This window comes from Dipodomys merriami, unplaced genomic scaffold, assembly GCF_024711535.1.
Source record: "Dipodomys merriami isolate MVZ:Mamm:240054 unplaced genomic scaffold, mDipMer1.0.p SCAF_303, whole genome shotgun sequence".
NCBI classification, from domain to species: Eukaryota; Metazoa; Chordata; class Mammalia; order Rodentia; family Heteromyidae; genus Dipodomys; species Dipodomys merriami.
Genome location: NW_027204527.1, coordinates 620,846 through 632,771, shown reverse-complemented (window position 1 = coordinate 632,771; position 11,926 = coordinate 620,846). Strand labels below are relative to the sequence as shown.

At 37.6% G+C, this 11,926-nt stretch overlaps 1 pseudogene; it reads right to left on the bottom strand.

Annotated features, from left to right (window-relative positions):
- Positions 1-5,086: 5,086 nt before the first annotated feature.
- On the bottom strand, positions 5,087-5,734 carry LOC138840860 (tripartite motif-containing protein 43 pseudogene; annotated as a pseudogene).
- Positions 5,735-11,926: the final 6,192 nt, after the last annotated feature.

The window sequence follows — 11,926 nt, the reverse complement described above, 5'->3', positions numbered from 1 at the left end:
ATTCTAGGGAAGCCTGAGTAAAAGCACTAGACCCTATGTGAAAAACAAACTAGGATTGTCCAGTTTTAAGTGGTAGAGTGCTTACTAGGACAGTATGAAGCTTTGGTCCAAGAAAGAAGAAGAGGGGCAGAGAAGAAGAAGAAGAGGAACCAGAGAGGTAGAGTAAGAGGAAGGAAGAAGAGGAAGAGGAGAAAAAAGAAGTAGAGAAAGAGGAACAAGGAGGAGAAAGAAGAGAAAAGAAGAAGAAGAGGAAGAGGATGACAGAGAGGATGAGGAGCACCATACTTTCAATATATAATAACATGGTGTAAACATTCCTATTCCAAAAGAAAAGAATTGGAGAGCAAGGAAAAAATGGACCAGTAACTAAATTAATGGACAAAGAATTTGACTTGAAATTTCTTAATCGAACAATGTGTAAACAGAGGAAAGGAGGTTAATAGCATTAGCACATGTAAAATCACTTATAAAATAGAAATGATATGTCATTTGATACTCACCAGAATGGGTAAAAGAAGATGTGCATTAGTAGGTTTGGCAAGGATGTAAAGAAATTGAAGCTCTCATACACTGTAAAATAGCACATTCATCTTGGAAATTAGTGTGTAAAAGTTCCTCACGAAGTTAGTTACAGAAACACCAAACAGCCTAGAAACTTTGTACAGCCTAGAAAGTTTGCCTATAGTTTTTATACACTTAAGTTCAAAACTTGTGCATCATCACAGCAATATTATCTATGACAGCCAAAGAATTGAAAAAAAATTTCAGGCTGACCAATAGGAAAACAGATCACAAAACATATTATACTCATGAAATAGCCCATTATCAAGTAAAAAAGAGAAATGGAGAATTGATATTAGTGGAAACACTGACAACAGGCTAGATAGAAAGAACTAGACACAAAATAACACATAAAATGATTTGATTTTCATGAAATTTTTGAATTATCAAAATGAGGCATAACATTAGTTTCTTTGGCGTTGGAAGAATTCAGAATAGCTGCAGACAGGTATAAGATTTCCTTCTGAATGACGAATATTTGAGAATATTCCAAGGTGATAATGATCAAATATACTTTCAAAATACAAAGAATCCCTAAATTTTATAGAATTAATTTAACAAATATAACATTTTTCAATTACACATAAAATGATTTTTAAATGGAATAATAGATAATCTTTAACAAAAGTAAAAATAAATAAATGTTCTGGAATTTGGGAGTTGCACAGTCTCTCCTGCTAGGCATAAAATTAAAGTGTTCTACTATGAAAGTAGACATAGAATATAGCAAATTGGTGGAAAACAGGAGCAAGTAAAAAAAATCAATGCATATTCCACAAAATTAAGAAAAAATCAGAGAATAAGCAGTTGGGAGAGATGAGTGGAAATGTTAAAAAGGGATTAAAGTGATCAAGATGTATTGTATTCAAAAACTACTTTATTGAATTGCAACTCCTTTCTCCAACTATTCAAATAAAATATTTTAAAAACTAGCAAATAAAATAAATTAATTAAAAAAATAAATAATGAATAGATAAATAAAATACAATAAAAAATAAACTATAGATCCATAACAATATATGCCACAAATTTATAACCCAAACAAGAATAAAGTAGTTTTGTTCGTGCTTCTAGATATATAAGGTAGAAAATTTTGACTACATCTAATTTATTGAGTTCTTTTTTCATTGGCATTAATTATGCCGGTAGTAAAAATAATCATGAAGTTCTGAAATGAACAATACAGTATCCAGGATATTACTAATTACTAATGCAAAGATATTATTGCAGAAAGATGGAATAGTATATGTTTGTATGATTAGATAAAATATCAAAATGATGTCAGAATGTATCATAGATTTCACAGAAATAAACAATAGAAATTTAAATGTATAAGCCAGGGAAATACAGCATGATTACAGCAAGTAATTTATCTTTTTTCTCGGAAATGAGAGAAAAATAAAAACAACAGTGCACAGGACAACAGTCAAATGTGGTCAAAGTCACAAACACTACTTTTAATCCTATAATAGGAAGGTGAGGTCACCCTAAAAAATCACGTGTGGGAAGGTAAAGACTGCACTGAATTCTTTATACTCACATTTATACAGTGAAACATGACCACACAAACATTCTTCTAATAAACTCAGCACCACCTTATGTTTATTAACACCTGCCTATGGTTTTCTAAATTGAAAAACTGGACCAACATCATTGCATTGTTATTAACATTTAGAATTAAGTAAATTGGTTAGCAGAGTTTAAGCAAATGGTATGAATTCAACAGTACAGTACCAGAACTGTATACAACATACCATTTTTTAGTTTATTTTTGTAATATGATCTTGTGTTAATGCTTAGGCTTTCCTGGACTGAGATCTTCCTATTGAGACTTTGTATATAGCTGAGATGGCAGACATATGCTAACTTGACTAGCTATTGGATGGGATGTGATCATTGTTAGGTCTGCAGGAAGCCTACCCCCTACACCCATCTCCTTCACCAGCCTGAACCCAGTAATCACCTGACTGTCCATCACCTAACTGTGAGTCAGAAAAGGATCCTTGAATCTGAGGTTACTTTCTCCATGTCTATTTTCTATTGTGACTTATCCATTTTATTTTTTTTCCCCGAAACAGACCAGGAGCTTAAACTAAGGATCTATGCACTGTCCTTGAGTTTTATGTTGGAGCAAAAGGCTAATAAACACCATATATGACTAAGCTTATATTAAAATGAAATGGTAAATTAATATATATGATAAACTGATAAGAGAACCTACTAATGCTCATGTGTGTATGTGTGTGTGTGTGTGTTTGTGTGTGTGTGTGTGTGTGTGTTTTATAAGAGCACATTATTAATACTCTATTTGCTATAAACTTTAGAAAATTATCTAGGATATTATTTTTAGGGTAGTAAGTTCTATAGTATCGATGACATAAGCTTTCACCTTCCAGGATTTATTACTATGAATCAATCTTGAACCTTATCTGTTCTTGTTTGTTGAACCATGAGCTTTAAAAGCAAATTCTCCTATATCTGAATTTCCAACAGGGAAGTAGCAGTCTAACCCTACATTCATATCATTGAATCTCAAGTTAGTAGCTTTTGCCCATCAATAAGATAATTACAGAAGGGATGAACACACAACAATTAAATATATAGGGTGAAAGGGAAACAAAAAAGTAAGCATTTTTAACTCCATATGATAATGCCACAGGGGATCAAAGAACTACAATTAATTATCCAAAAAAGAGCCATCACACCTGCAAAGCATCCTGTTATATTGTTACAAGTGGTGGCTCTCAGTATGCCTAATATATAAATTAAGGTTTGCCATAGTTATGGTTTGGGTTTATTTATTTATTTTTTTTTTGGGGTCCGGTAATGGGGCCTGAACTGTGGGCCTGGACGCTGTCCCTTGGCTCTTCAGCTCAAGGCTAGTGCTCTATCACTTGAGCCACAGCGCCACTTCCGGCTGTTTCTTTTTTCTTATGTGTTGCTGAGGAATCAAACCCAGGGTCTCAGGCATGCAAGGCAAGCACTCTACCACTGAGCCACCTTCCCAGCCCTGCTATAGTTATTATTATGAATCTCTCTGCTCATTTTTACCCCCCAAAAGGATGACTTATTTCTTCTATTTAAAGACAGGCCTTCATCTTTAGTGTTCAACCATTTAGTCTCTTCTCCATTATTACCAGCTCTTTGTCTGAGTATACATTTTTCCCCCTTGTTTAGGAATTGGTACCGAAAGTTAAAGAATCCAATCTAATAGAAAGTGTAAAGACCCCTATGCTCTAGGAGAGAGGTGTTTGTTTTTTTTCCTCCCAGGATGGATAACAGGACCTATTAATAGAAAGGCTGCTCTAGAACTTTGTGTCACTGAAACTAGTACTGTATTTTTGTACTAGCTTTTCCTGGGGCTTTAACTTAGGGCATGAGCCTTGTTCTCGTGGGAATTTTTTTCTTGTACCATGTGAACACAACTCCACTTTGGTGGTTATTTGGAGATAAGAGTCACTTGGATTTATCTGTTTTTCCTGGCTATGTATTGCCACTCAGAACTCAGCCTGCTGATTAGCAAGGTTTACTGGTAAAACAACAGTGCCCACTGCATTCAATGTTGTTTTTTGTTGTTATTCTGGACTCCAACTGCTTTCAGGGTGAAAAGCCATCACTGGGGACTCAGTTTTGCATGGGTTTATTTTTATAACAATTTTAAAATATTTATTTGCTCTCTTGTTGCATTGTTGCTACTTTATCTTATCTTCATTTAATACTGGTTTTTACATTTTATAGTTACCACCATATTTCATGAAAAAATTTAATTAGTACAGTATTAGTGGTTTGCTTCATTTGAGAAAGGCTCTCTGCCATAGAGTTCCCAACACATAGAGAGTCTCTTCACTTAAAACACCGGGATACCACTGGAATAAAGGGGCCTGACAGGAAATCAGAGAGAATCATTGGGGTATCTCCAGATAAGGGAACACTTAGCCACATTCCAAAAACTCAGACTGCCATGCTCAAGATCAAGAAACAAACCAACCCGGCCCAGAGGCTTCTCTACATATTGAGACAGCAATGGGAAGGTGGTAAAAAGGGTGTAAAGTGTGTTCTCTTTCACAAACAAAAGGAGGAAAACGTCCTCAGATTCACTGAGGTTGCTCCCTATGACAGAATCAGTAACAACTCCCAAGGCCCAGGTCGAAGACTCATCCACACTAACTTCCCAGTAATGTTTCCCAGAGCTGAAGACTTGGCATCCAAAAGCAGTGAAGTGGAGGGAGTCTTCAGAATTCAAAACCGCATATTGATGGCCATGTCTAACACTGCTCCCAGGACCTTGATTCCCCATAGTTTCATTGAAGGCAATCTCCACCCGGTACTGATTGAGCTTCTCTTTCATTCCAGGCATGGGAGGGGCACTGAGCTGTGGCCTCAGAGGAAGTGGCATGAAGACCAACACTGACACACAGCTTTCTAGGGTCAACTCTACACCCTGAAGCAGTTCCACATCTGGCTTCTGGTATGTTTCGATCAGCTCCTGAAACATATTCCTGAGCTGATGCTTCTTCTGAAGCATTTAGGTTTCCCTTTCTCTGAGTTGCTGTAACATGGCTCTTCCTTCATTGATCAGTTGCTGGGAATGATATCTTTCCTCCTCCTGGACAAAAAGCTGCAGCATTCTAAAAACATCCTTAGTCATGTCTCGGTAGAGGTTCACATAATAAATCCATTGGTTGGTGAGTCTCTTCTTCTCCTGTAAATTGTGCTGGTTTTCTTGAGTCTTTTCCCATACAGCATGCATCTGCTTTGAAATCATCTTCCTCTGCACATCAGCAGCCCTTTCTATAGAATGGTGTTTGTGAGGCCTGTGCTCCTGAGACATGGAGCAGCTCCTACAGAGCAGGGCCCTGTCTACCTCACAGAACATCTGCTTGGTCTCCCTGTGTGTCCCACACATGTATTCCTCAGAGCTCAGGAACTGCCTGAGTCTGGCTCTTCTGGCAATGGCCACCAGGCTCCTCAGAACCACGTTGGTTTTCAGGTTTGTCTGCTGGCAGGGTCCCTTGCATCCTGGGCACCTGGCTGGAGTCTCTTCCCAGCAAAGGAAGAGACAAGGTCGACAAAAACTGTGCCCGCACTCTAGGGTGACTGGCTCTATGAAAGTATTCATACAGATGCCACAGCTCAGTTCCTTCTGGAAGGCCTGGACAATGTCAGGATCCATCATTCCTAGAATCTAATGAGGTGCTGGTGACTCACCCCTAAAAGCCTAGCTACCCAAGAGATTGGGATATGAGGATCAAGCTTTGAAGCAGGCCTGGGCACCAAAGTCCCCCTGACACAGACTCTTATCTCCTATTTACCACTCCAAAATCACAAGTGGGCTGTGATTCAAGTGGTAAAGCACTAAACTTGTCCACAAAGTGACCTAGGGATAATGCCCAGTCTTGAGCACAAAGAGGCCCAGCAACACTGCCCTACCACTGGGTTCAATCCCCACAACCGACAAAACACCACCACCACCAACAACACCAAACCAAGGAATGAAGAATTAAAAGAGGAGTAGATTCTCCCACTCTGATCCTCACCTGGAGTATCCAAGCTCCAAACAGCCTCCTCCTGCTGAGGGATCTTCAGCAATGCCTGAGTCTCAGACTTCCACTCTATTTATACTGAAAGAGGGTGGGCCCAGGAAAGGAAGTGTCTCTGATTGGTTGTTTAGGGAAGCTGATTTACATATCAATAGAAGTTGGAATTTACATCCTGACAACCCCACCTTTTACTTCCTCTTTCAAGGACTTGCAATTTGGTTAGGTGATTTGGGTTAGGTGCAACTTAGGTTTGTCCAGAGTTGGAAAAGTTTATTGTGTTTGTTTTATTTTGTTTTGTTCTGTTTTTTACTTCTGTGTATGCTTTATATTTGGACTATGAGTTTATTACTTTTCCACCGGACTGTAGGACACATTCGTGGCATCATCCATTGTATCTTGTGGGTCTTCATTAATTTGTAATTTGTCAGGCCTGATGCTGGGTTGGTACTTTACCACTTAAGCCATGTCCTCTTCTGTTTGCTTTTGCTTTTGGAATAGAAAATTGAGTTTATGCTTAGGTTCCCTGTACTGAGATCTTCTGATTCACACTTTGCACAAAGCTGAGAGGACAAGAATTATCTCTTGCTTGAGTTGTGATCAGGGTTAAGTCTGCCCACAGAGCAGCCCCTCCCAGCTTTCCCATCACCTGCTTTAATCAGACCAGTAATCACCTGACTGTCGATGATCACCTGACTGTGAGTCAACAAACATCCTAGGCTCCTAGGTCACTTCCTCCCAAGTCCATTTTCCATACAAATTCATCCTTCCGATGTTGTTGTTCTTGTTGTTTGTCTGTCAGTGCTGGACTTGAACTCAGGGTAGAAGATCTGTCCCTGAGCTCTTCTTCCACTCTATTTCTCTTATCTTTATTTTAAATATCATTTATGCCTTTTTATTATAAAATGATGTGGTATTCTAATATATAATTTAATAACTCCATTTCGTTTTTGAGAATGATCTAAAAATTATCATAGACATAAACATATATATATATATATATTATATACATTGGATTTCAAGAACACATTATTAATATTCAATTTGCAATAAGTTTTATCCTATCACAATATTCTCTTTAGGGTTATAGGTTCTGTAGTATCCTTGGCATAACCTTTCCCATTTGTGGTTTTGTTACTATAATCAATCTTGTACCTTTCTTGGTGTTGATCCATTAGCTTTGAAAGCATAATCCCCTATCTGAATTGCCAGCAGCTAAATAGTAGCCTAACACTATGTTTGCATCATTGACTTTCAGGCATTGATTATCAAACAATCTTTTTAATTTTTCTTTTTAAAAAATTTTTGTCATTAGTGCTGCGGAACTCTGGGTCTGGTGCTTTCGCTCATCTCTTCAGCTCAAGGTGAGCCCTCTACCACTTGAGCCATAGCACCACTTCCAGTTTTCTAGTGGTTTATTGGAGATGAGTGTCTATGACTTTCCTGCCTGGGCCGGGTTTGAACCGAGATCCTCAGATCTGTTTCCTGAGTAGCTAGGATTACAGGGAGTGCACCACTGGAGCTGGCTAAGCATTATTTTTTTATCTTCATATGATAATGACAGCAGGGATGATGGCACGATAATTGGGTACATAGAGAGAAAGACAGACACCAACAAAGAGCCATCACAACTGGACAGCAAACTGTTGTATTGATACAATTGTTGGCTATTGTTAATCTCTCAGTATGCCTAATGTATAAATTGAGCTTTGCCATTGTTATTATTAATCTCTTAGCCTGAGTTAATGTTCTCTTCATTTTTACCCTAAAACATTATGACTTATTTTTTCTAAAGCCATTCCTTCATCTTTAGTGTTCAACCATTCACTTTCTTTCTTCTCCATTATTACCAGCAATTTCTCTAAGTATTCCAGTTCATTTTATTTTATTTTATTTTATTTTTAGGAATTAGTACTACAACTTAAAGAATCCAATCTAATAGAAAGTTTAAACACCCCAATGGTCTAGTATAGAGGTGTTTCTTTTTTTTTCTTCCCAGGATGGATAACAGGATCTAGTCATCAAAAGCCTGCTTTAGAACGTTGAGTCACCGAAACTAATACTGCTTTTTTGTTCTAGGATGTACCTGGGGCTTGAACTTAGGGCATGAGCAGTATTCGTGAGGGTTTTTTTTTGGTTGTTGTTTGCTTTGCTTTTTTTTTCTCCTACTACTTGGACCACAGCTCCACTTTGGTGGTTAATTGAAGATGAGTCTTTTGGACTTTCCTATATGAACTGGCTATGAACTGCCATCCTGCTCAGCCTGCTGAGTAGCAAGGATTACTGGGAAAACAAAAATGCCCACTGAATTAAATGGTTTTTGTTTTGTTTTGTTTTGTTTTTTGCTGTTATTCTGAGATTCACCTTCTTTCATGGTGAAAAGCAATCACTGGGGACTCATTTTTGCATGGGTTTATTTTTATAGCAATTTTTAAATAGTTTTTTGCTCTCTTGTTGCATTGTTGCTACTTTATCTTATCTTCATTATTTTTTACATTTTATATTTTATTATATGTTACCTCCATATTTCATAACAAAATGGGATTACTGTGCAAAGAAATTCAAATTAGTACAGTATTAATGGTTTGCTTCATTTGAGGAAGGTTCTCTGCTATAGAGTTCCCAACATATAGAATCTTCACTAATAATGGTTTATCATTGGAGAAAAAGGGTCTGAGAGCAAATTGGAAATAGCCAATGGGATATCTCCAGAGAAGGGAACTCTTAAACACATTCCAAAAACTCACACTGCCATGGTCAAGATAAAGAAACACCACACCCTGGCCCAGTGACTCCTCTATATAATGTGTCAGCAATCGGCAGGTGGTAAAAAAAAAAGTGTAAAGAAAGTTCCCTTTCACAAAAGGAGGAGTAAAAGGTCCTTTGATTCAGGGCAGTGGGCCTAGAAAAGGGTGTGTACCTGAGTTCTCATTTAGGGAGGTTGATTTACATATCATTTGGAGTTGGAATTTCCATCCTGGCAACCACACCTTTAACTTCCTCTTTCAAGGAAATGCCTCTTACAATTTTCTTAGACAGTGACAAGTGCTGTGTATTTTGGTTAGGTGCAGGTTAAATTTATACAGGATTGGAAAACCTTTTTTTTCCTTACCTTTTTGTATCTTTTATTTTCGTACTATGCATTAAATACTTTTCCACCAGAATGTAGGTGACTTTGTATCTTGTGGTTTTGAAAATTAGCTGAGCTTACATTGTGGAGTTATTAGATTATCACCCAAGTTTTTTATTTGGAAATTGTCATGCCTCCTGCTTGTCAGGTGCTTCACCACTTGAGCCATTTCAATCTTTCTATTCTCATTGGCCTTCTAATCTCATAAAAAATACTGTATTCATTTTCTATTGGTAATGTAGTTCTCCAATTTTAATTTATGCAAGAATTCTGAACTGATTTCAAAAATGAAGGACATTTTAAAGTAATTCATTAAAATTTCATAAAAGCTATGAATATGGAGCTATATATAATTCATTACTTTTGTTTAATTTTTCACACCAGAGTTGTAGAGTATGCTCAAAGGTGATTTTTACACTAACCTTTTTCTTGTGGGAATTTTTTTAATTAAGAAAATACTTTAGAGACATTAATATTAGTTCAGCTATTTATTCTGCTTCATAAGGAATGTGATTTTAAGTTAATACACAGATCTAAGACAGATGATACATTTGGCATTTAGATCAATTTGTGTAATTACTTTTTTATTTAAATACTGAATACATGTTTCTGAATTTTCAATTTATTACCTGAGTCAAAGGTATATCATTACACCTGCAGAATCTAATCCACTTTACAAAGACTAAGTAACATACTAGTTTGAATTTTATTTTTAGTTCAAAAATAATATTCAACATATATCATTTCAATAGGTTCCACTGAAAATTTATTAAGATATGCAATATCCATAGATATTTCATAATTCTATATTCTTATTTTTGGATTACATTTCTGTAATCCATGTGTCTTGTGTTAGACTTCCAATTGTTCATCTCACATCTTTGTTTGTTCCAGGATTTCAGCATTAATGTTTTCTTTTTTCTGTGGTTTTTATTATTTTTTCATCTCACTATCACCATTGTAACTTTTTAACATACAAAAAAGAAAATTCACTATTGCCCAACTCAGCATTCTTTACATTTTCAAAAATCCAAGTAATGCTAGTGACATACAACATACATCATGAAATGATTGATATAATGTATACAATAAAGTAATATCAAAATATTGCATAAAAATTAAGAATATGTAATGTCATAAAATTAAAATACACTATTATTAAACTGTGACATCAAACATTTTCCATTATTACTATAATATAGTAATATAAAACCATGCCATCACTCTCCAACTTGCTTTGTAAAGAATTTACACTTTGTCGAAACCTACACCTGAGCCCCTTTCCTGGTAATGAACGGACTGTTAAATGTCTCCAGAATTTGGGCCACCTCCCAGAAGCCACTGGTATGTTTGGCTCCTCCCCTCTCTCATCCCTTATAATTAGGCATGAAAGAATTCCAACTAGTCCTCATGCAACAAAGTAAGTTAGAGGACAAGAGCCCTGTTCCCCAGCTGGACGCCTCCAGGTATTCATGCAGAAATCATCTCAAAGTTGTCATTTGTCTCAGTCCTGCAGCCTTCATTGCCCTAGCCTGCAAGCTCATGTAGGTGCTTGAATAGCAAGCTGTTGTAGCACAATCTGCTCTGTAGTAGAGGTCCTTGAGATGCGAAGGTACCCCAGCCTCTCCTTGGGCAGGCTCCACATAGTCTTCAAGCTTTAACTCTTCAAAATCATGTTGCTCCTTGATAACTTCCCTCTTCTTGGAGCCTGATAGGTCTGAGGGGCCCTCATCAGCAGGGGTTTGGATGGCTGCCAGGAACTTGTCCTGAATCTCAGGTGCCTTCATTTGCAAGAAGCAGTAGTAGCTCCTGCAGCTCCTTCTTCTTCTCCCTCTCCTCCTGGGAGAGCTGGTTGACACACTCATCTTTCTTCTGATATAGCTCATCCAGTACTTCTGTCTGTTCTTTATAGAATTCTAGGGACTATTCAATGGTGCTTTTTGACAGCTGGCTGCATCGATGTTGGAGTTTATCCACTTGCTTCTGGAAGCCCACCTTTTTTAGGCAGCTTGTGGATGAAGCAGAATTTCAGGGTCTTCTTGGGCATTTGTGTGTCCTGCTTTCTATCCCATGGTTTCAACTCCTGAAGAAGAAACCCTACTGCTTCAGCTTTCTGTGGCTCTTGACTACCAGATTGGTCAGGCACCCACAGTAGGTATGTTGCTCCTGCAGCTGCTGGCTGAGCTTCGCCTTCTTTAATTCACCAATGGATAAAGATAAAAATCCCACCTGGTCTTTGGGTTGTCTGTCTTCTAGGACTGTCACAACAAGTAGAGTCTCCCCTTTTCTTTTTGCTGACTCTTCCTTCTCTAGTGAAAGCCAAAAAGCTCAGCTGGGGCCCACAGCTGGTCCTGTTGCTGTCTGGTGTTTTAAGGCATATCAAAATTGTTGTGTAATTTTTGATGGACCTTCTTGGTCCTCCAACTTAGTCCAGCAGTTGTGTGTACTTCTGCAGGTACTGTGGCAAGGCCTCATTCTTTAAGGTCAGCTGCAGTTTGTAGGCCCTGTGCTGTTCACAGGTAGCTCTGAGCTCCTGCAGCTGTTCATGTTGAGCCACTTGGCTCCTTAACTCAGCCATCTTTTTCCATTCTTCTAACTTCTCCTCTTGCTGGTCCAGCTTCTTCTTTCACCTGCAGCTGTGAGTGCAGCAAAGTAGAGACCTTCTCCTCTTTCTTAGCCTATGAAAGGCATCCTATAC